The 23478-nt window shown below is 40.6% G+C and overlaps 1 protein-coding gene and 1 long non-coding RNA gene across 5 annotated transcripts in view; one reads left to right on the top strand and one right to left on the bottom strand.

Moving 5' to 3' along the window:
• The window catches only part of ASAP1 (ArfGAP with SH3 domain, ankyrin repeat and PH domain 1), a 306096-nt gene that overhangs the window by 235618 nt on the left and 47000 nt on the right, over positions 1-23478 (bottom strand). The window contains exon 1 of one of the 4 annotated variants that reach the window (XM_014573856.3): positions 13317-13682. The exons of 2 other annotated variants lie outside the window; for them this stretch is intronic. The gene's annotated coding sequence lies outside the window, so the exon portion shown is untranslated. Of the gene's footprint in view, positions 1-13316; positions 13683-23478 lie in introns of those variants that run through there. One more of the 4 variants, XM_075920138.1, reaches the window with a different exon arrangement.
• LOC102461723 (uncharacterized) overlaps positions 1-23478 on the top strand; it is an 83649-nt gene that overhangs the window by 20618 nt on the left and 39553 nt on the right. The gene's annotated exons all lie outside the window — the stretch shown is intronic.

The raw sequence follows: 23478 nt of genomic DNA, 5'->3' as shown, positions 1-23478 counted from the left end.
GTCTACTTTTTCAGCTCCATATATAAGACTGTTATTAGGGGTTCCGCAAAATTCTTTCAAGTTTAAAAGGATTCCGTGGTCAAATAAAATTGGGAAATCAACCCTGCTGCAGGATACCAACCCTTCTAGGTTAAACCACATATCCTGGCCCCTCTGAGATTCTATGAAAGTCAAAATTTGGGTGACTGTCTGGGGGAAACGAGGTGTGGTAAATGTAGCAGAGAACACTCATGTGAGATCTGTATGAAAGGAACAGAAATACAATGCAGCCATTGTAGGGATAAGCCCAGTACAGCATACAAAAGGTTTCTAGCAGCAGAAAAAGCTAGAGCTACAAAAAGCTAAAACTATATATAAAAAAAAATACTGTGCAGAAGCTACCAAAATATATTCACAGCAGAATATGGAAATCCCAGTGGGGGAAAAGAGCTACTGGTACAAGAAGACACAGCTTAGAGCAGAAAAGATAATGTAAAAGTAACAGATGAAGATATATTGCTTGTGGGTAAAGAGAAATTTATTGCATTTATGATTGGAAATGATAAAGTGCACTTTACGGACAGGGATGAGACTGAAAATAAAAATAGTAAGAAAAGTAGCAGAAAAATATTTGCATATTGGCAATCTCTTGATAGACTGCATACGTGCAATTTTAAATGAAGGCAATAAATTAGTTTAAACAACAGGATTCTACTGTTTTCAGCTGGAATGCAGATAGTTTAAAAACACATGGTCAGGAATTAAAGAAAACTGGTTTTGAAATGGAAAATAAAATTTATTATGATATGTATACAAGAAACACAGTTAATGAAAATGTATGTTTAGGCTGCCAGGGTATGATGCGATAGGATGTGACAGAGAAATAATAAAAGGAGAAGGGACCTGTCTACTTAAAAAGAAAGCTCTTAGGGTGTGTCTAGACTACCTAGTTTTGTCGACAAAAGTCCACTTTTGTCGACAAAACAATACCAGCGTCTACACTACCGCGGAGTTCTGTCGACATAACGTCGACAGAACTCCGCGGTTTTGTCGACGCTGGTATACCTCATTTTACGAGGCAAAACACCTTCTGTCGACAGAGTTCTGTCGACAGAAGGCGTTATTGCCTGTAACGTTGCGTCCAGACTACGGAGTTCTGTCGACAAAGCGGCTTGCTTTGTCGACAGAACTCCATGTGTCTGGACGCAAATTGTCGACGGAAGTTTTGTCGACAGTATCTGTCGACAAAACGTCCGTCGACAAAACGCGGTAGTCTAGACGTACCCTTAGTTATATTGACATAGAACTACAGAATGTAAGTTTTGAATATAATGCTCTGCAGAATAATAGCACCCTTTTACGAATTTTTAATATTTACAATCCATGTAAAAAAATAGGCAGCCTGGAATTGGAAGAGTTAATTAATGGGGTCAAAAGATCGTATGTTATTTGTGGAGACTTTAATAGCCATAATGAATTATGGGGAAGTAGGAAAACTGATTATAATGGCAAAAGCTTGGAACACTTAACTGACATCAGCAACCTGCTACTGCTCAAAAGATGGAACCTTTTCATGTTTAAATCTGGGAATTGTAACAGGCAATCTAACAAGTAAATGAAACTGAGAAACCTATAAAGAAGATGGAATGGGAAGTGATCATTTCCCTATGCTAATTACATATCAAGGCCAAAATATCATTGAACACACTGAAGGAATTCCTATTTGGACCCTTAGAAAAGCAAACTGTAGATTCTTTAAGAGTAAGTATGCAGAGTATCTAAGTACCAATTGTATATATGATAAATCTAGAGTAATGTTACAATCTACTATATATTTGAGAGAGTTTGTCTGTCAGTCCGTTTGTTCAGGAACTCCTTCTAAACTGTAAGAGCTAGGACCACCACATTTGGTAGACAGCTTCCTCTTTCCATAACTTAAAGCAAGGTAAGGGTTTTGTTGTGCCAGAAAAATGGGATGTGCCTGGAATGGGATTGCTTCTCATAAAACGATACAGAAAAGAGACAGAAGCAGCATGCAGGTGAGAGGGGCTGGCTGGGGGCATGCCCCTCATCTGAGACGGCCCCAACCCTGAGCCTCCTACCCCTTAGGTGCCCTTTATTTGTACAGGATTGTTGCAGATTGTTCCCCTTAGTCAGAGAGTGAGGGGAAAGTGCACAATTTGCTGCATTCTTCACTCTGGCTGGGGAGCACCAGGGGCAGATGAACCTGGACCTGCCATGCACCCCTTCCCCAGCTGTGCCTGCTGGAGCTGCAGCAGCCAGAGAGGTGCTTCTCACCTGGCCACACGCTGCTACAGGGAGAGAGGGCTGGGGCTATCCTATCTCCCCAAGGCAGCCTGGATACTGAACCCCCCATTCCCATCCCCACCCAGAGCAATGACTCAAATGGAACATGTACATTTACATTTTATTTTCCAAACAAATAAAAATTAAACTGAATTAAGGACCCGAGCCATGCCAGGTAAATCTTCTAGTAAAGGGAGAAGGGATAATAAAGGGAGTTATAGCAACAGCCAACCTACTTATATGTGAGGGTATGTCTACACTACCACCCTAGTTCGAACTAGGGTGGTTAATGTAATCATACGAACTTGCAAATGAAGTCCAGGATTTGAATTTCCTGGGCTTCATTTGCATGTTGCCGGACGCCGCCATTTTTTAAATGTCCGCTAGTGCGGACTCCGTGCCCGCCGCTACACGTAGCACGAACTAGATAGTTCGGATTAGGCTTCCTATTCCGAACTATCTGTACACCTCGTTCAGGGGGACACGGTGCAGTGAAGTTGCAGAACCCTGATGTGAGAGATTGAATTGTCATAACTGCAGATATCTAGTTCCCTGATGGCATGAGGATTGTAAAGCAGCATTTAAAGAAATAAGTAAGTCAAATAAACAAAAAGTACAATGACTATCAAGAACTTAAGGAACTGTAAACGATGTAGTGTAGTGGCAAAAAGAACAATTCAAAGACAGAGCATTATAGGAAAATGAAGAAAGAGTTTTGACATCTCAGAGAACTATATAAACAAGTATAAAATAATGAATGGGATATGAAGAACTATAAAAACAAATATATACCTGTTCTTCTAGTAAAGGAGAAAGTTGGAAGTTCTAACTTTGGAAAAAACAGACATTTTAGCAAGAGTCCAAAAAGTTAGAGGTGATATAAATGAAAGTAAAACAGTTTAGTGAATAAAAACACAGGTTTGCTCCCTGCCTAAAGGTCCCCGTCAGACGACCCATGTGCCAGATCCAGTGGCTTGGTGGCTGGATCTGTCCAGTGTACTGTACCCTTGGTCTAGGCAGTGAGTGCAGTTACCATGGTAGATCTTCTCTTGTCCTTTAACTTGTCCTTGAGAAAAATGGAATGGGTTGCTTCTATCCATCCCTATACATAACTTCTTAAACATACAAAACAATGATCACATTAATCTCATACTTATTTTTAAGGACAAGGGTTCTGATTAAAATCTCATTTACCATTATGGAGTGACTGTACTAAAGTCATACCAGTTACTGTACAGGAAAAGAGATAAGAATTTAAGCCATATGTGTCTGTAACTATTTAAAAGCTGTTAATTCAGAATAAACATATAGTATATTGTAGGAATGATAACAACTGAGTCATTTGTCAAAGCGTTTTAAGTATAGATACTTTTTATATGGATTTATAAATACTGAGTTGTGCTAAGATCAGAGTCTGATCAGCTTCACTGCATACTTGGCTACCTATAATCTTGTCTACACAGCAGGGTTTAACTTGAAATAAATGACGCAAACAGCTATATAAATTGCGTAGCTTATTTCAAGTTTTGGTGCTGTCTACACGGTGCTTATTTTGAAATAGAGCACTCACCTTCCAACATTCCTTTCTCATAAAATGAGGGTTACAGGAGTTGGAGTAAGAAGTCCTCCAGCTTGACAGTATTTTGACATTGTCAACATAACTGCCAGCTGAGTAGACGTGGACTATGTTATTTTGAAATAATGTTGCTGTGTGGACATCGCCTATGACTGTTATTGGTATGAACAGAGATGAAAAGCACCTGCTGACTTGTTTAATTATTAAAGAAAGTACAACGAAGATATGCATCTGATAAGATGGATGGACCGGATCATTCACATCAGCTGAGAAGCTGACAGTTTCATGAGAGATTTTTACATAGTTACGTAATGTATAAAGTGCTTTGGGTTGTTAGTGATCTAACAGTGATTTGAGTGCAAGGGAGAAGCAGCAGTTAGTCACATCACACATGCTCCATTTATGACGACACACACCCAGTGTTATGGAGGAGTCCAAAATGCAAAGGGCTGCTCGTTCAACTGATTAAAACATTCAGCCTTTTCTGAGGGAAGGACTAAACTGGCTGATGCTCACTGAGCAAGGTACTGCACGGCAGGTGCATGCATAACTGGCACAGCGAATCTAGCATGAGCAAAAGGACTCCCTTCCTGCTTGTTCCACTGGCATCTAACAATATATGGAGGATCCACCACCTATTTCATACACACCCCTTCCTTCTTCACACCCCTCCCCACCCTCTTGCTGCTGCCTCAGTAGTGCACAGGGAAAAAGACAGGAGGCAGAGCCAAACTGCTGCTGCTCTGATATTTGTGTGCCCAGCCCCATCTGGAGTCTGAAGAACCAGAAATGAAATGGAGCTGATTAACTGGAGCTCTGCTTTTCCCCATGTTCCCCACTGTCCCACAGTGGAAACATGGTTCCTCAGACCACCTAAAGAAGACCAGCTCTGTCATGCCGGTTACAGAATACCTGATCCCACACACTAGCTAATAGCAACTTCCAGCAGTTAGACAAGACCAATCCAACTTGATAACCAAAGGAGACCTGTTCCCTCCCCCCAGCCCCCGTTAAAGAACATTACTATGCAAAAATCCACAGCCAAAAATCCACAACCTGCCTGCCTTCATGGGTGGTGGGGGAGGGAAAAGCATGGTAGATTGAGGGATACTGAGCTAGGAGTGGGTGTGGAAGGATTGATGGACGGGGGGGAAGACTGTTAACTTTATGGATTATGAGGAAAAGGAGCATGGAGCTGATTGTTTTTTGAAAACTGGATGGGGAAAAACATTGTTGAAATACCACTTCTGCAGGCTGTAAGTAATATTACTCCCATTTTATAGTTGGGATTGTAGAACTTTGCTCGAGTTTCCTATGCCACAATAAGGTTAATCTGGGAATCCCAAATCACTTTCCTGTGGTTCAAACACTAGGCCATAGTATAACTTTCTCCACCCCATCCCAGACTGGAGAATGGATTTTAAGAAACACATGTGGTCTAGTACCAGCTGATCTGGAAGACTAGTTCTCTTCTCATGCCACATAGCCACAGGTGTGTTCAGCAGAAGTGCCAGAATTGGAGACTATAACAGAAAGGGAGCAGCTTGCAGGGCTGCCTCATGAGGCTCAACTAAAACAGTACTAGTTAGTCAACCTTTGTCATGATTATGAGGGTTAGCCAGCAGCCTGGGGATTAAGGAATTAATTACACCTAGCCACGTGGAGTGACCAGTAGGAATGTAGGTGGGACTTTCAAACTGGGACAAAGGAATTTGGGTTTTTTTCCTTCTCTCTTTGTCTCTCTGGGGGAGTCCTCTGCAGCTACAGGGAGGGACAAGCATGTCTCTCTCTCTCCAAGAAACAATTCTTCACTTTCTGTAAGTAGGGTAAAGTTTAGGTAGTTTCGTTAGGCTTTATTGTTTTAAGGGTTGGGTATGGGATCTGATATCTGGCGCTGCTTAAGAGATGTTTGGCTTTTCTTTTTAACTAAGTTCTAGCCCATGGTGTAATTCCTCCATGAGTATACTTTGTTACCTTTCCATCTGATCCTTATGCTTGCAACAGGAATATTGTTGTAATAATAAAAGTTTTCTCTTTTCTTTTTATTAACCTGGCATTGGTTACTTATGTGTCCTGATTTTTATAATAGGGATGAGATTTCCCAAATGATCTTCCCCCTAATCTCGCTGTTAATTTGGGTGGTGGCAGCGGAAGTTTTTATTCCCAAAATCTAGGTTTTTAAGATTTTGAGGGAAGTTTTATACCAAAGCCTGGTAGATAAGGATTTGGGGTACACTTGCTGGCCCCCACTTCTGCATTTGTCATGCCAGAGTGGGGAAGGAGCCATGACAACCTTAATGGCATGCTTCAAGGCACATTTACCGAGGGCATGTCTACACAGCAGGGCAAAACTCGAATTAAGCTACGCAGCTTCAGCTACGTCAATTGTGTAACAAGTCAAAATAGCTTAATTCGGCTTTTTGCACTGTCTACACAGCAGGAAGTCAAAGGAAGAACACGCTACCTTTGACTTCCCTTACTCATAGAATGAGAGTTACAGAAATTGGAGTAAGAAGTCCCTCAGCTTGACATTATTTTGAAATAAAGGCTTGTGGTGTAGACCTGCACTATGTTATTCTAGAAAAATGTCAGTTATTCCAAAATAACACTTCTGTGTAGACATAGCCTTAGGGACTGAGCTGAGAGATGTTGGGGGACTTTGGTGGGAGACCATATAGGTTGGAGACACATTTTTAGCTGCTGAGTTATTATTGGGTTATTTTAAATGCTGAATTCCTTGTTTGGCAAAGGGAGATTACCAGTATAGCCAGTCTGTATGGCTGATTTCTTTAAAGTGTGCCTGCAAAATGTCACCTAGATTCAGAGCAAAGGATAGGCAGTCCTGTCTATAGCATGTGTGCCTGCATTACAAATGGAAATCTCCTTTTACAGTAGACTAGAGTAACCGCCACATGGGCTATGTCTAGACTGCAGGCTTCTTTCAGAAGAAGCTTTTCTGGAAGAGATCTTCCGAAAAAACTTCTTCCAAAAGAGAACGTACACACTGCCAAAGTGCATCGAAAAAGTGATCTGCTTTTTCGAAAGATAGCATCGATTCAGTCTGGACTCTCTCTCACAAGCAAGCTGTGATTACTATGGGCAGAATGGCCACTAGGGCACCTGTGCTTTTTCCTCTTCTTGTGAAAGAACTACCTCTTCCCTGTCCACACACATTTTTCTGAAAGAGCTCTTCTTCCTCATAGAAAAAAGGCTTCTTCCTTGTCGAAAGAGGTTTACAAATGTCATAAAACCCCTCTGTTCTTTCAATTTTCTTTCGAAAGAATGCTATTGCATAGTGGACATAATTGAAGTTTTTTCGGAAAAACCACCCCGAGTAGATGTGGTTCACTGCCCATGTAGTGGCATTTAGGCAACTTACAGCGAGAGATAAGAATGAGTGAGCTCTACAGCCTAAACTCAGAACCAGCTGGCTTTATAGCTCAAGTTGTAGAGGCTCCTACATTAGGCTCTAAAGGTCCCAGGTTCAGATCTACAAAGTGATGTTTATATTAGTTACAGTCGCTGATTGTAAGATTTCTCATGAGTTGCTCCACTGAGAGAAATTTTACAACCTTAAGTTTTAGGCTACAGCTACACTGTAGCCTTCTTCCGGAAAAGCTTATGCAAACAAAGAGTGGATGGAATATTGCCGTGCTTCATTTGCCTAATTAATTAGCAACCGCTTTTGCACAAGTGGCTTTTGCGCAAAAAGGAGCAGTGTAGATAGCTCCTTTTTGCGCAAACCCCCCCTCTTGCGCAAGAGCCATTCTTCCTGAAAAAACAAGGAAGAACGACTCTTGTGCAAGAGGGGCTTTTTGTTCAAAATGGAGCCATCTACACAACTCCTTTTTGCGCAGAAACGGCTGCTAATTAATTATGCAAATGAAGCGCAATGATATTCCATACCATGCTTCATTTGCATAAGCTTTTCTGGAAGAAGGCTACAGTGTATCCGTAGCCTTAGTGTTTTATCTAAGTTCTTTACAACCTGGATAGTAGCTGTGCGACTGAAGCACCATGCAAGTGTATGAGTGTTTACCCCAAAGTCATGTGTCCAGCTACAATATTTATGTTTTGTTTGCACTCTGCCCCACCAATTAATTAGAAATTAGTGATGGAAGAAACCTCGTAGAGCATTTAGCTCACCCCTTCACCCAAACAGGAATGCTTCCTGCTTTTGTGGCTTCCACTAGAGACTATTCCACAGCCTCACCTTCATTAAGCTTTGTAACAAATATTCTTAAATTTTAGTTTGTTATAAGAGGGAGAACGACTTCAGAAAGGGTGTAGGAGGCAGAGTAACAAATACTCTTCTTTCTTCTCTCCTAGTTTCATTTCCTGTTACGTGTTTCACTGTGAGATGCCAAGCAGAAACACAATATAGCTTTGACATTGGAGAGCAGCTGGGCCTTGCCCTAGCGGGCAGACGGAAGATAGGTTCCAAAGGATAAAATGAGTTCATTTTATCAGGAGCTTTGTCGTGGGATGTGTACAGCTTCCTGGTGCAGTATTACAGTGCATCTAGCAGAACCAACAAACACTCCTTTCCTGTTAACATAATTAAAGGCTGCAAATGTTAGAGATGGGTTTTTTTGAGTTAGCCAAATGCTTCAAATTGTTCAGTGGTTAACCACTATGTAGAGCCCTCTAACCTCCTCTTTCCCTCTCCCCCAGCAAATACCTATACCGGCTTGGTGAGTGGGGGGAGGAAGTTTTCTTTGTTTGCTTTTGGTGATATATAGAGAGGGCAAAGCAAATCAGTAGATTCCTCCTGACTTTTAGAAACAGCGAGCAGCCATTGAAAAGAAAACACTGATTGTTGTGATTGACAGTTTGTTCAAATGTAATGCTGGTGAAAGGTGCTTTGTTCAACAGCTCGAGCTATCAACATCCTGCGCTAGATCAGCTGGTGTAAGTTGGCAAACCTCCATCCTCAATCCTAGTTAGCAGCAACCAATTAGCTGCTGTCCACAGGACATATACTGTCAGCATGCACCTGCTTCTTGATAGTGATCTGCCCATGTCCTTCTACCCTGACTTAAACAGGCCACCTATCAGGGAGAATGACAGTTCATTCTTTGTCTCCATTCAGTATTTGGTTCCCCAAAGAGAATGGCAACATGAGAGACAGTGATGGCATTGTGGGATTTTGGGTGTGTGATGTGGACATCTATCTGTCAAAACTATGCTGAAAACACCCACAGATCCCAGGAGGCCAATGCCACCTGAGAGTTATAAGATTGTTGGTAAACAGCCATTAAATGGTGTGGCCACTATGGGCCTGATCCAAAGACCACTGAAATCAGTCGCAGTCTTTCTACTGACTGCCATGGCATTGGATCTGGCCCGGTGTGCCCATGGGATCAGGCTCTGTGAGACAACAAGTATCCTCAAGTGCTCTAGAAGTTGGGGGTGGCACTTCACAAAATCAGACCCAATCAAACTAGGAGAATTTTGGGCTGGTGACCTATGACATAGCTGAAAGATTCTAGCTCCTATTACCAATTCTGTGTTGTCTGGGTCATCCGCTCTCCCTTTAACACAGTGGCAGGGTCTCTGAATCCGCCTAGGGATACAGCATTCTTCTAGAAACTCATCCTGTTTCTGGGTGCTACTCTGCATAACGATGCAGAGTAATTTCTGCTGACTCACAGTGGTAGATTTTTTTTTTAACTCCAGCTAAAATAGAAGAAAATATAATGTCCGAGTCACTCTTTCTAGGGAGAGGGAACTAAACATAGAGACGCACAAATCCTACAGGGAACCCTAGAAACAAGCCCGTCTCATGTAGGAGGAGCTTAGTTTGTGGGGCGAATACCAAGACTGAACTTATTCCAATCTGAGTGCTAACTCCATTCCTTTTATTCTGACACATGGTATGAAGACTGTATATTGTGTCCTCTCCTACCTTGCATCTGAGATACCTTGGCTTCCTAAAGCCAGAAAGGGGATTTTGAATCAAAGGGCAAGTGCAGAAGCAGAAGTACACTGATATATTTAAAACTCTCCACTCAGCACCACTGAGCCTACTTTAAATCTGGGCCGATTCTCATTGAGGCTACATCTAGTCTACGGGGTATTTGCGGGATACATCTGGTATCCCGCAAAAACCCCGCCGCGTCCAAGGAACGTGTTTGCTCTTCCACTTTTTTTCGCGGAAGAGCAAACGTGCTCTTTTCACGAGGCATATGGGCGCTGCTGAAAGAGGGGGCTTTTCTGCTATTTGACCCCATCTAGACTGGGCCAAATGGCAGAAAAGTCTCTTCTGCAAAAGTGATCGGAAAAAGCTACACAAATTGCGGAGCGCAATTTGTGTAGCTTTTTTCTTCTTCTTCTTCTTCTTCTTCTTCTTCTTCTTCTTCTTCTTCAATAAAGCCCTGTAGTCTAGACCTAGCCTAATCCTCTTCAGATATTCATGCAATGAACCTAATTGTACAGAGAGACAGTTTTGCAACATCAGCTGCCTTATTTCTCCATTCAGATTCCCCAGTTGCACCTACAAGGGCATGTGATCACCTACCCCCTTTGTGTGCCTGAAATGCCCACAAGTGTGGGAATTTCACTTGAAGTTTGTGTGGCCATTTAAAAACAATAGGTTCCACAATATGAAAATGAGAAATTGTAGAAAACTGGTTGAAGATAAAAACGATCTTCAGGCCAGAAGAGACACAAAAATCATATCCTACTCTTTTTCCATAAGACAAAGAGGACAGAAAGAGTTAGAAGCTTTTAATATGAGAAACAATTTAGTTGGAATAGTTTAGTTACTCTGGCGCATTGATTGTCTGAGCAGAGAGACATCATTGTATGTATTAAGTTGACTCTCCAGGACTCTGCCTGTCAAAACTGTTTATTCGCTCTTGCCAACAACAACAAGAAAAGCAGGATTGGCAGGCACAACAGTGAATGAGAGACACAGAATGAGTGCATGAGTTGAGGAGTGCCTCATATATGTAAAAGTAGATTGTTTATAACTGTATAGTATTTTGGTGGTCATTAGAATAAATTTAAAAGACCATGACCTGATGGAAATATCTCCAAGGATAACAGAATGGTTTGATCTCCGCTCATTGTCACTTAGGAATTTTCAGAGGCTGAGTTACTACAGTATGATCCTTATTGTTAGGTTGGCAAATGGCCACTGCTAGCTGGACCAAGACCACAACACAGTTTTTGTTTTTTTTGTTTTTTAAATAAAGCTAATGTAATAATCACTTGTAGTTAAAGGAAGATGGTTTGGTGCAGCTAAATAAACAAAGCGCTGAACAAATTCATGAAGTCCAAACCAAACTGAATTTTAAAACTTTGTAAGGTTTGAAACAAACAGACAAAAAGTCACACAGAGAAAAAAGAACACATACACAAATAAATAAAGTTTGTGCGTCTGCATTTCCTCTTTCTGGGTGTGAGCAAAAGAGGAAATACCAAAACACTATGAGACAGGCTGTCCCACAGTATTTCCAGCTTAATCAAAATCAGAAATACTAGCTTTTCTACAGAAAATCCTGTTCTTATGACACTGTCCACCAGATTTTCAAACTCAAGACATTTGAATGGGTTTGTAAAAGTCCCCATTTTCAATGCTTATCTCCACTCATCCTATGAATTTTCTGAAGATCATCTATCATTAGTGACATCATTAGTGGGGATTTAGTATTGCTTTGGTATTGCTAGGAGTTTTGCTGACAGAACATCATAACAAGGAGATGAAGATATTCCTCTTTATTCTGCTCTATTCCCAGTCATGCATATAGACACAACCAAAATAGTGTATAGCCTTCACTGCAGAGTGGAACCCCAAAGATCAAGTTCTGCGCACCATTTCGCAGATGAGAAGTCCTTACTCATACCTCTGTTGGCTCCAAAGGGCTACTCACATGAGTATGGGTTTCTGGAAAGGAGTTAGCTCAACGCACGCAACTTTGAAAGAAAATCTCAACTTCTCATGTGTAAAACTGGCTACTTTCGATTCAGCATCACAAGAAAATAAAAATGGCGTTCTTTCCAGACTGATGAAAGAGAAGATCCTAATCCTGACAATCTCATTTACACAAGCCTCACTCATATTGAAACCAGTGCATTACAGAAAAACTGCAAGATCCGGTCTAAGGTGTTTCACAGGCAGGGGAAGCACCAATTTAAAACAAAACAAAACAAAACGTGATTAGACTCTTCAAGGACTCCACACAGTAAGATTTATAATGCGAAACTTGAAAGGGGGTGAGTGCTTTCTTTCAGTTTGTAAATGGGAAAGTATTTTCTCACTAAAACAGCCAGAGAGTTTTAGTTTTGAAATGGCTTGACTGCCCCAGACCTGCAATACCATATCTTAAAATTCAGGGACATTCCATTATTCCAATGTGAAAACAATGCTGAGCTGTAAATATTTCAAGTAAACATATTACACATAATTCCCTCTAGCACAGATGCTTCCTAATATCCAAGCAATTTAAGGCACTTTCATCCCCCATTCCCACTAAAAGATTTTTGAACTAATTCACATAACCCAGAAGCATTCAGTGTAACTATAGCACTTGGTTAAGGACAAAGTAAAATACACTTCCAATAACACAGCATTTCTATGGGTCTGATTTGCCCCCTTAGTGCAGGCTGAACACCCACTGGATTTCCTGAGGAGATTTGCCTGAGCAAGAAGTACAAGATTAGGCCTTAAGGTTTCCTTTCAGATGCTGACTCACTGACTTTGAGACCATGGGCTTGCTGAATTTGCAAGCTGGGTTTAATTAAAAATACATAAAACTAATAAAGCTGCTATGCAACCTCGCATTCTGAAATGAAGTTTAATCATAAGCTCCATATTACATGGCACAACTCATTTGCTACAGACAAAAGGAAGCCCCCTTTTTGCCCCTGCAATACAGCTTCACTAAATACATTTTTGCTTCTATTACAACATTCTTTGAAAAGACAACAGGAAAAAAGTGTCACCTTGGTTCTTGTTGATGTTTAAAACCAAGTTGGTATATAACATGCAGATGATTTATTAGGAATATAATTACAAATACATCTATCTAATTCTTATTTTGAACAAAAATCTCCTGAATCACACTATGCAAATATCAAAACATTATGCTTTTCTAAGTAACGTATACATGGATGAACTCCTTAAAGCCCTTGTTTATCTGTGCAGTTCTTAAAAATAAATCACTCTACTCGTGAGTAAGGGTTTCTTGCAAAAGTAAGGACTTGCAGAATCAGGCTCTATATATATTATTCAGCATGCATATATTTCCAGGGAATTAAAAATTGGACTTCACCAGTATACCCTTCACACCCACTTCCAATCCAGAGAAGTACTATCTCCTCAATGTCATGGATCTGTTTGTTGTAATGCGATTAGCAGTCAGATTCAATGGACACACACTCACACCTTGTCTTTGTCTAAGTACTGTACAGTACTAACCACACCTAAACATAGCATACTGCAACTCACCAGCACTTGTGCAGTTTGAATTCCCATTCCAAATTTGTTCCACAAACCTAAGGCCATTATTCCATTTTAGGCTAAAACATCCTCTCGCATGGGCTGCCGAAAGAAACCATGTTTCTTCAATTGTTATTTCCAGTTAAAAAAAAAATCCAATTTCCAATGGTCCACAGACTTCTGGAACTAAAAGTTTTGATTTCGATCCATAAATGTCCTGAGCAGTGAGGACACACAGGCACTATAACTGGGAAGAGAGCAGGAAGGAAAGCCTGCCATGTGAGCACAAAGAAAAAAAAATCCACAAAAGTCTGTTCAATGGACAGCACTTGGGTCGATAGCAAGGATTTCAGGAAATCCAAACACTTAACAGGAAATCTGATCACTGGATAAACATTCCATAATCTCCACAGATACAACTAACATGCTGCGTCTCCAGTTAACTCTTTCCCTGACGACTGGTAACACTGAAATCTGACATTCCTTGCAATGTAATCTGTTTAGTTGGGTTCAAAAGTCTAAATGGCTCCTCATTATGTGTTTGTCTGAGCAAGCAGAACCCTGTTGAGATTCTTTTTGAGCCTGTTGCTTTTGAAACTACATGGAGACATTTTAATTACATTTTTGTGCAGTTTTTGTTAGGTTAATATTCCTTTTTGAAAAATAAGTTATATTGTAGCCTTAGAGTGCAGCAGCAGGATAAATTTGTCTGGTCTATGCTGCTATGTTCATTTACTAAGTTCTCTGCTTTATCGCCATCTGTATTTTTAGTTTTTCTTTTCTTTTGCTGTAACGTTTGATTATACAGCCTTCTATGTGCTACTTTACAGGTATCATCTTATGATTTTATTATTCTGTTGACTGGAGAAAGGATAGTTTTTTTTTTTTAAAATGAGAGAACTCTTAAAAGGAATAGGGGATATTTAAAAAAAATACCTTTACTATATTTTGTCAATTTCTTCAAAATCAAATTCTGCAGCTTCTAGGATAAAGTATCAATGAAAGCAGGGGAGTTTTGCCCAATAAATACTTTGATCTGTCTTTTTTGGTTTATTTTCCTATGCAGCACATGAAAACAGCATGTGGTACAATTTTCTCATGGGATTTTTTGCTGTTTCTTATAGTTGCGTAATTTTATTGGCTACAAACTTAATTAGGACCCTGAGCAATTGTAGCTTTTAAAGAACCATTAGAACGTTGTGCAAAAGTAGGCGCATAATGGACCTCTGATTCTACAAATGCTTATAGTCAAACATTTCAAATGTGAGTGGTCCCATTGTTGTCAATGGGAATATTCACATGCTTTAGGATAAACACATGTGTGTTTGCACAATTGCAACCATACTATGTTTTCTGAAAGCAGCCAGGTGCAAATTTAGGTGACTTTCTGGTGTTAATTGTAAAGGCCAGGACCTATTGCTAAGAATGCTTTGTCCCCATCTCCCTTGAATCTGTACAGGGCATATGGCATGCTAGAAAGCAAAAGGTTGTCCTTGAGGTAGCTGGACTCCCCTGTGTCTTTGTGGGCTTATAGGATAACTAGCATCTGGATATCATCCAGCCAGTGATGGGCTTTGGACATAGGAGTAATATGCTTTCAGTAGTTAACCTGGCACAGAGGGTGGGTACCCACTTTCTGCACTAGCTGAAGTATTCTTTCAGAGAAATCCCAGGTATATCTGTATGTTTATATAGTGAAGTGCTGGTTTCCCTCCAACCCAGAGGGGGAGAAAGCACTCTCCTTGCCTAAGTGGGAGGAACTAGGCCTGTCTCCTCCCTCCCACCAGAACTTTGCCTCCTCTCCTGCTCAGTCAGAACTGGGACACTGAGGGAGGCGGAAAGCTCCTGCTTTCTCTTGGCTGCTGACCCTGCTGCGAAGCCCAGCAAGGCCCTGTGTGAAGCTGTATGGAATTTGGGGGACACTTTAGGACGGGGTGGCCAACCTAAATCAGAGAAGGAGCCAGAATTTACCATTCCCATTGCCAAAGAGCCACAGTTCTATGTCACTAGCCCTGATCATCTCCCCACCACCACTCTCAGCACATCCCGTCCACAGGCAGCTCCACTGGTCAGCACTTCCTTCTCCTTTTCCTCCTGCCCACTGTGACCAGCTCTCTCTTAGGGGGAAGACACTGAAGGGGGGAAACATGTGCTCAGTGGCAGGATCCTAGGGGAAAGGGTGGAGGGGGACAGCACCTAAGGCAGAGCTGGAGGTTGCACAGTGAGCACCTGCCAGCCCAGTGGAAAGTTGGCACCTGTAGCTCCAGCCCTGGATTTGGTACCTATGTTCACTTCTGAAGAGCCACATGTGGCTCTGGAGCCTCAGGCTGCCCACCCCCGCTTTAGGATATTATGAATATCAATATTGTAGCGTGGCACTGAGTGATGCCAGATATGCCATGTAAGAGACCTGCATAAATGTTATAACCTGGCAAGTATGATAATCACATTGATATGTTTGTATCACCTTTGTATTTTGGGGTGTGGCTATGTATGTATATCTGCATTGTATCGCTTGTGCTTTGCTTCTGGGTGACACTGCCTAGCCTGCTTGGTGGCCCAGCAAGAACCATCAGCTATTCAACTGACCCACTGAAAAAAGGCGAGGGATAGGCCTTATGACTCAGCAAGGCATGGTAGAATGCAATAAAAGGCATGGTAGAATGCATGGTAGAATGCAATCTTTATGATTAAGATTAAGCCATGTGATGTCTGTTTTGCTTCTTGATAACCAGTGTGGAGGATCAGAAGCACAGTTTGGGACTGGTTGGGAGGTTTGACTTCAGTCTTGGGAGTATCTGTTCTTCCTTTTGCAGCCTCGACTTTGGCATTTCCAATGATTGCTGCCCCGGGCATGCCCAGTTACACCTGGCTCAAACCTGCAGGGAGATGGAGGACCCCCTGCTGACTGACCCTCCAGCGAGGGAAGGAAGTGGCCCAGGAATAGTCAGTCTCAGTCTGGCTAGAGCTTGGCCTGAGCCATTGTCTGTATGTTGTGGTTGGGATCCTCACTGACTCAATGGCAGACCATTCCACTACTGTTAGGGCCCTGAGTTGGGATCGAGTGGAATAGGATGTACCGAGACCACCAAGTTTGCTGAATTTCCCGAAAAAAACCCAAAACAACAACCATTGTACAAGCATGGAAGCAAGAACTGAGTTTGTTTACAGAGCTGATCATGAGAGATACAAGTGAACATAAAACTAGAGTTTTACTATCTCATTGGGGTGGGAGGAAGGATGACAAGTGAATAAGACCTTGTTGGTGAAAAATAACGTTTTCACACAGAATGGCATTTTTTCAAAATCAGAATTCTCAACAAAAACATTTTTATTTGAAGACTTATACCCTTCTCTAGTAGGCAGTGGACTGGGGGAGGAGAGAAGGCCTATAATTTGCTGCGACAGTTCTGTCAGAGTTAGACAAATGTCCTTTTGCAGGACATAATTCACTCAGGATGAGAAAGGACAAAATAATAATGAAAGAGACAAAATAAAAGATGCCAAGACTTGAGCCAATTTCATTCTTCCCTACCCACAAATGGGATTGTAGCCACCTTCATCTTTGGGGCTGACTAGTAGGGAACTTTGGGAATAGGGGGTAACCTTGTGAGAAGCCCCAAGTAAGGGGAATCTAGACTCTTGGGGCCATGCCTCAAACCTAAGGGCTTGAACAGAATGGTTCAGAGTTAATGGGCAAGGAGCACAGAGGGCCAGTGCACTCCCCCCCCGCACATGCTTACTCAGCAACCTAACCATGAAGGCTACTCAGCAATCGGGGACCTGTCCACATGGACATATAACTGCTGACAGGAAGAACTGAAGCCTCTACAGCTTGAGCTATAAAGCCAGCTGGCGCTCAGCTAAACTGTAGCACCGGTGGGGAATCTTCTTTGGGTTGGGGGCCACTGACCCACAGATTCTCACTGACATGCTTCCCTACTGAGAAAGAGAAGGACACTCCTTATATTCCCCTTGAGCCCTGAGCTTCGGGGCCCCGATCCAGGCAAGCCAGGGGCCTCATCTGGACCCTGGACCTTAGGTTCCCCCATCCCTGCTCTTTATAATTGGTCTAAGTGCCACTACATGGGACAGTGAACCACACCCAGTAGGTACGGGGGTTATAGACAGACATAGAAATGTTTGGAAAATTGCAACAAAACTGAAGAATATAGTTTTCCTTGAAGTTTTCCATGGAAAATTTTGCCTTTTCACCAAGAAACCCAAAATCATCATATTTTCAGCTGAAAACTGCCAAACACTGGTGGCAGGAGGATTGTTTTTTTTTTTTATTAAAACTTGGATTTTTTTTGTGGAAAGCACAATTTTCTTCTGTTGAAAATGCAATAATCAATCTGGAAAAGTTTTGATTGAAATGTTTACAAATAGGCCTAATCAGATGGAGAGGAAAGGGGAAGAAAGCTGACTGAATGATAAAACTGATAAAAAATAAATCACGAGGAAAAAGTCTGTATGTTGGAAATAGAGCAGAACAAAAACTTGAAACCATTGCCAGCCTAATTACTGTAGCTGAAAACAGGGTAAACTTCCTAGAAGACCACACTGCTACAAGCCATCCACTATCACAGACACAGAAAAGCCGAACGTTTTATTAAACACAGATGTGAAACTCCTTTCCACTACGTTAGAAAGTATCACATACTTTCAATAACATGCCTGGATTATGTGGGCTTTATACTTGGTTTATTCCACCATCCCTAGGTCTTAATATGTTCAAATGCTAATGAGCTGGTGAAAAGGATTAAACATTTTCAACAACATACTCTAAAAACTATAAACTGAAGTAGACAATTCTAATGTAATGACATTCAAGATGGTTCAGCTTTGTATCTGACACAGAAAGAACAACTCTCCTAATTAATTATCACTGAAGACTTAACAAAAGTAATAGAAATTAAAAAAATTTAGTTAAGTCAGCAAAGTCTCCAAATTCTATCATTTTCAGGATTGAAACTGCGAGACATATTAGTACAAATAGTTGGAAGATCATCAATTTTGGGGGGAAAAAAGACTAAAAAACCCTGTTTGCTCTCCTATTTTCATCCAAATTCTTTGAATTTTGAGGGGGTTTGTCAAAAGAATGAAAATCTAAAAATCAAAAACACACTATACTTTTTTTGGAGGGGTGATGTATGTTCATCACCAATCAATTATGATATGGTGTTTCCACTTTGAAAACTCCTAACTTACAAATATGTAATTATTTTACTCTCTTTTTCAGACCTCTGAATTTGGCCAGGCATATTTAGTTGGTGATCTCAGCCCACTTCATGACTACTAGAAGAAGTCCGCTCGAATACTATGAAGTGAAGAAATGGGGTTCCACATTTAGGGCACATCTACACTACAGCGTTATTTCAAAATAACTCATGTTATTTCAAAATAATAATGTGAGCATCCACACAGAAAGCCTGCTATTTCAAAATTATTTTGAAATAACAGGCTTTTTATTCCAGAATTATAAACCCTCATTTCATGAAGAATAACACCTATTTTGAAACTGCTATTTCAAAATAGCGGCAATATGGATGCTTCACTCATGCTATTTTGAAATAGCTCCTTCCCAGGGCCATTCAAAGTAATTACTTCCCAGTGCTTCCTGGGGCTCTAAATCCAAGTAGCACATCCATTTTAGGGGCGTCTGCCTTGGACTAATTTCGAGGCTTCCCTGTAGTGTGGACGTACTATTTCAAAATAGTTATTTTGGGAGTTATTATTCTGAAATAACTTATTTTGAAATACACTTGTAGTGCATAAATACACTTACTCTGTGACTGTATACTGGATTTGTAACACCACACACCAACTCAGGCAAACCATTACAGAAGATTATTAGAAAACAGACAGATTGCATGAACACTAACATTGCTTAACGGAAGCCATAAACAGTATTTGGATCACAAAGTTCAGCAATTAGCTGCTGTACGGATTTCTTACTGTTACAATAAAATATTTGTACACAATGTCTTTCACTTGCTAAGATGTTTGCTTAGCAATCCCTGCCAGTTCTACTATGCTACTCTCTTTCCTAAATGAGCAATCAAGGAGGTTTAGGTTTAAGATTAGCCTCCCTGCTGGCAGCATTTTGCGTTAACAAAAGCACCAAATCCTCCTCATACACCAGCACACCATGTGCTTTTATATTAAACAACAAATGTTACTATTTGCCCCATGGTTCAATCAATGAAATAAAACAGAAGCAGTATTCTAACAGGTTTAACAACATGTTTGTACATTGATTAATTAAACAAATATTAACTCTCAGTATTATGGAATGGCAGGAATTAGAAATTGATTACCAAATGACATTTGATCCTTGGTGACTATTGCAAAATGCACCAAGAAAATAAGATAATTTGTTTCACCGTTACAGGTTTCACTAAATATCATAATTAAAGATGACCAAAATGGTATTTTTCATGAAAATATTCAAAATGTTTCCTTTCCAACTTATTTTTTCTCTGTGAGATACAAAGACTGAATTTTTTTCTCCCTTCCCCCCCCCCCCCCCACCCTCCCTTTTTCAAAGGAGAAGCGGAAGGGGTAGAGAGAGAAGAAAGCATAGTGGAAACTCATTTCTCTTCCCGTATACATCCTACAGTTTTCAGAGGATTTATCTTTTGGGAAATTTCAAGATACCATGAAACAATTTTCCATGAAGAGGCAATTTTTCAGAGAAAGTTTCAAACTAAACATTTTAATGATCTTTACTGTAATAATACATAGCACAGAACCACAATCTGTCTGAAGTAGTCTTGCTTTTTTTTTCTTTGATAAACAGCTGCCAACTAAATTTTCACAGACTTCCCCACAACTTGAGTTCCAGCTTTGTCTGCCAGGGATCACAACCTGTCTGGAACTCCACACAAGATACAGAGACATGCAGTGGTTGAATTATATATTGTGAACAAACATATCATAGTACAACATATTACTAAATGCTTACTAGTAACAGAACGTAACTTTTACTTTAGGAATTTTTAAAAGCAGGGTACAGTCACTGTTCTGTTGTATCATGCACTTTGGACTTACAGCTATGCAGAAGAAGGAAAATATTTCATATGACATCCTGTGAATCTCAGGCCACGTGTGTGTTTTCATTTTGCTGTCCCTCACAGGAACTCATAGAAAAAATTGATTCTTGTCATATAGCCATTGGCTGATTTTAAAGAACATTTACAGTATTGCAAAACTCTAAGCATTCCAAAATCAGAACTCAGGCCCTACACAAATAATGAGGGTTTTAAAAAAGCTAATAATGTTAAAGCCAAACATTGGGGTTCTCTCTCAGTCCTTTGTGGTGCACTTAGCCAGTGTTTCTTAAACTTTTTGAGACCACGGAACACCAAACAATAATATTTTTTTATGCGGAACACCTATGAAATTTTTTTTTCAAAAAAATTGTTGTCAGACAAAAAAAAAAAAGACAAAAAGAAAGAAGTAACAAAAACAAAGAAGAGGTTGCGAGTTGTTTATGGAACACCAATGTTCCACAGAACACAGTTTAAGAAACACTGACTTAAGTCATGTTTTCAAGGCTTACCCCACAATAAGGCAAAAAAAGGCTTGAAACTTTTAAAAAACAAAAATTAAAACTAAGATCCCTGGAGCAGAGGCTTTAAGAAAAATGCCTGATATTATGAAGCTTGCCTTGAAGTTGTAAAAGTTGGCAAATATTGAAGTGTCACATGACTGTGTTTCACAGCAAACATACAATATAGAATATCCCTTATCTTAGAGAAGTTCAATGGACAGGCAGAAAGAATTGCCTCTAGAAATGTGGATAAGGAAGATAATATGAGCAGTGACTTTATACATACAGCTAGGAAGTTTATACTTAAAACATAAAATAATTCATTTTGCGTGGTTGCAACAATTTTTGATGATCAGGTTTACATATGTGTGGAGTGCATACATATATGTTTAGGACCCAAAGCTTGACAACCCAAGAGTGCACTAAAAGATACTCTATGGAAAGAGTGCTAAAAACAAAACAGCCATGAAAAATACCGAAGTAGTGTATTGCAAAGTTGCAGACAACTGTGACAGGAGCTTCAGGGGCCTAGGGCTGTCATGTAAGGAGAACAGGAAGATAAAAAGTCAAACAGGAAAAACAGCATTGCAGCACCCAGCCAATTCCTCTCCTGTAATCAAGTGCTTGGGATGAGGGACCAGCCTGTAGAGGTATGTGGTGCTCCAGGAGAGAAGCAAAATAGAACAATCACAGGGGCTGTCACAGGAGAGAGCACTCACTCAGCAAGATAAAAGCTAAGGTACATTCTGAGAGCCTCTGTGCCACAGGAATGTGCATTGATAGCTCCTCCTGTCTTTCCTCCTGTCTTTCCTGTCCTTATTCGTTGTACCTGCACGATAAGAATCTGTTACTTAGACTACAAAAACCAAAACAATTTGGCAGAAGCTGTTTGTCGCTCAGGTCCTCAATGTGTCTCTGTGTTGATATACATGTGTTCACCAGCTGAAACAGTGACACTGGTTTAGGAGAACTGCATCCCCATTCCTTGTGCAGACACCCTCTGCTGAGTTATAGTCTGAGGCTTTCAAGCACTGCAGTGTAGTATGATGAGGGCACATCTGTTTTAGCTACACAGCACATGCATGGACGAGGGCCATAGGACACAAAGCGAGAGTTAAAGCTCTCTCTGTCTGCTTTACCTCCGGCTCTTTACTCTCTGGGCTAGCATGGCTGCTAGTGAGGGAAAGACATGCCACGCTCCTCCTCTCACTGTGCACGCCCCTTTTCAGATAGCCACTCTAATTTCCTTACAAGCATAATGCTTTATAATAAAAGTTCCTATACACCTTTGTCTGTTCCTGAGAGCAGCCATGGCCTTGGCACCCACACAGGCCTTCTGATGCAAGTTATCCTCTCACTTTAATTGATGCATCTTGTGCTTTTCCCCTCAGTCACAGGCAATACACTTGAATGGATAATTGGGCTCCATTTAGTGCCATAGTAAGCGAATGTCATATCACACCCTAGCGTCCATATCCTGGGAAGGAAAAATAGTCCAGTGGTTAGGTCACTGGCTAGCACTTAGGTCCAAAATCTTGCTCTTCTACAGGCTTCTATGCAGCCTTGGGCAAGTCACTTAGGGTACGTCAACATAGCAGTGTTATTTTGGAAAAACTGACGTTATTCTGAAATAACATAGTCACTACAAGCAGTAACAATAATGCTACAAGCAGTTATTTCAACATAATGGAGGACTTCTTACTCTGACTTCTGTAACCCCCATTTTACGAGGAGTAACGGAAGCTGGAGGAAGAGAGCTCTTTCTCAGGCTTCCTGCTGTGTAGATGGTGCCAAAAGCCGAAATAAGCTATTTCAACTTAAGCTATTCAATTGATGTAGCTCAAGTTGCGTAGCTTATTTTGGCTTTAGCCCTGCTGTGTAGACGTACCCTTAGAAAACTGACATTAAGCGAGATTAGCTGTGAAATAAGGGAAATAGCACTCCCCTGTTCATGAGAGTGTTGCGAGAGTAAATACATTTACAGTTGTGTGGGGCACTCACATACTAAGGTAATGGAGAGTATGTACATAAGCAGGAAAATGAGATGTTGTCTAGAACATCTACACTTATAGTAGTAAATAGTCACATTAGATCCTTGACTGTATGATCGTTAGAAAATGTATTGTAGCGGATACATAGGATATTTTCCCCCTCTCTCGTATTCTTTGCATGACTTCAATCTGAAAACTTCATTTTGTCTCATAAAATGTGCTGAGAGGTTAACAGCTTATAAACTCTTCTCTAAGAGATTTTTAAAGTGGTTTCTTGATTAAATAAAATGAAGAATGGTTTTAGAATCAACAGCCATTGCTATCTGCAGCATAAGGAGGGTTAACTTCTATGGGAGGAGGAGCTGTATCTAAAAAAAGAGTTTGCCATTGAATACAAAGGGAGTTTGAAAGACTAAGATAATTGGAAACACATGTTTGTGGCTACATAAGTACAGCACAAACTGCATGAGAGAAAATGATAATAAAAAGACATGGACTATTTCAAAGCATAATCAGGAAGGTCAGCATTTTACAACAATCAGAGTTACTGTACCTGAAATATTGTTTTGCTTTGTTAATGCTTTTAAAGTGTAATTTTCTATAAACTTTCTAGTACAGTATTAAT

The sequence above is a fragment of the Pelodiscus sinensis genome, chromosome 2 (genome assembly GCF_049634645.1).
Source record: "Pelodiscus sinensis isolate JC-2024 chromosome 2, ASM4963464v1, whole genome shotgun sequence".
Classification (NCBI taxonomy): Eukaryota; Metazoa; Chordata; order Testudines; family Trionychidae; genus Pelodiscus; species Pelodiscus sinensis.
Note: the sequence above shows the minus strand (reverse complement) of the source record. Positions and strands in the feature narration are given on the sequence as shown.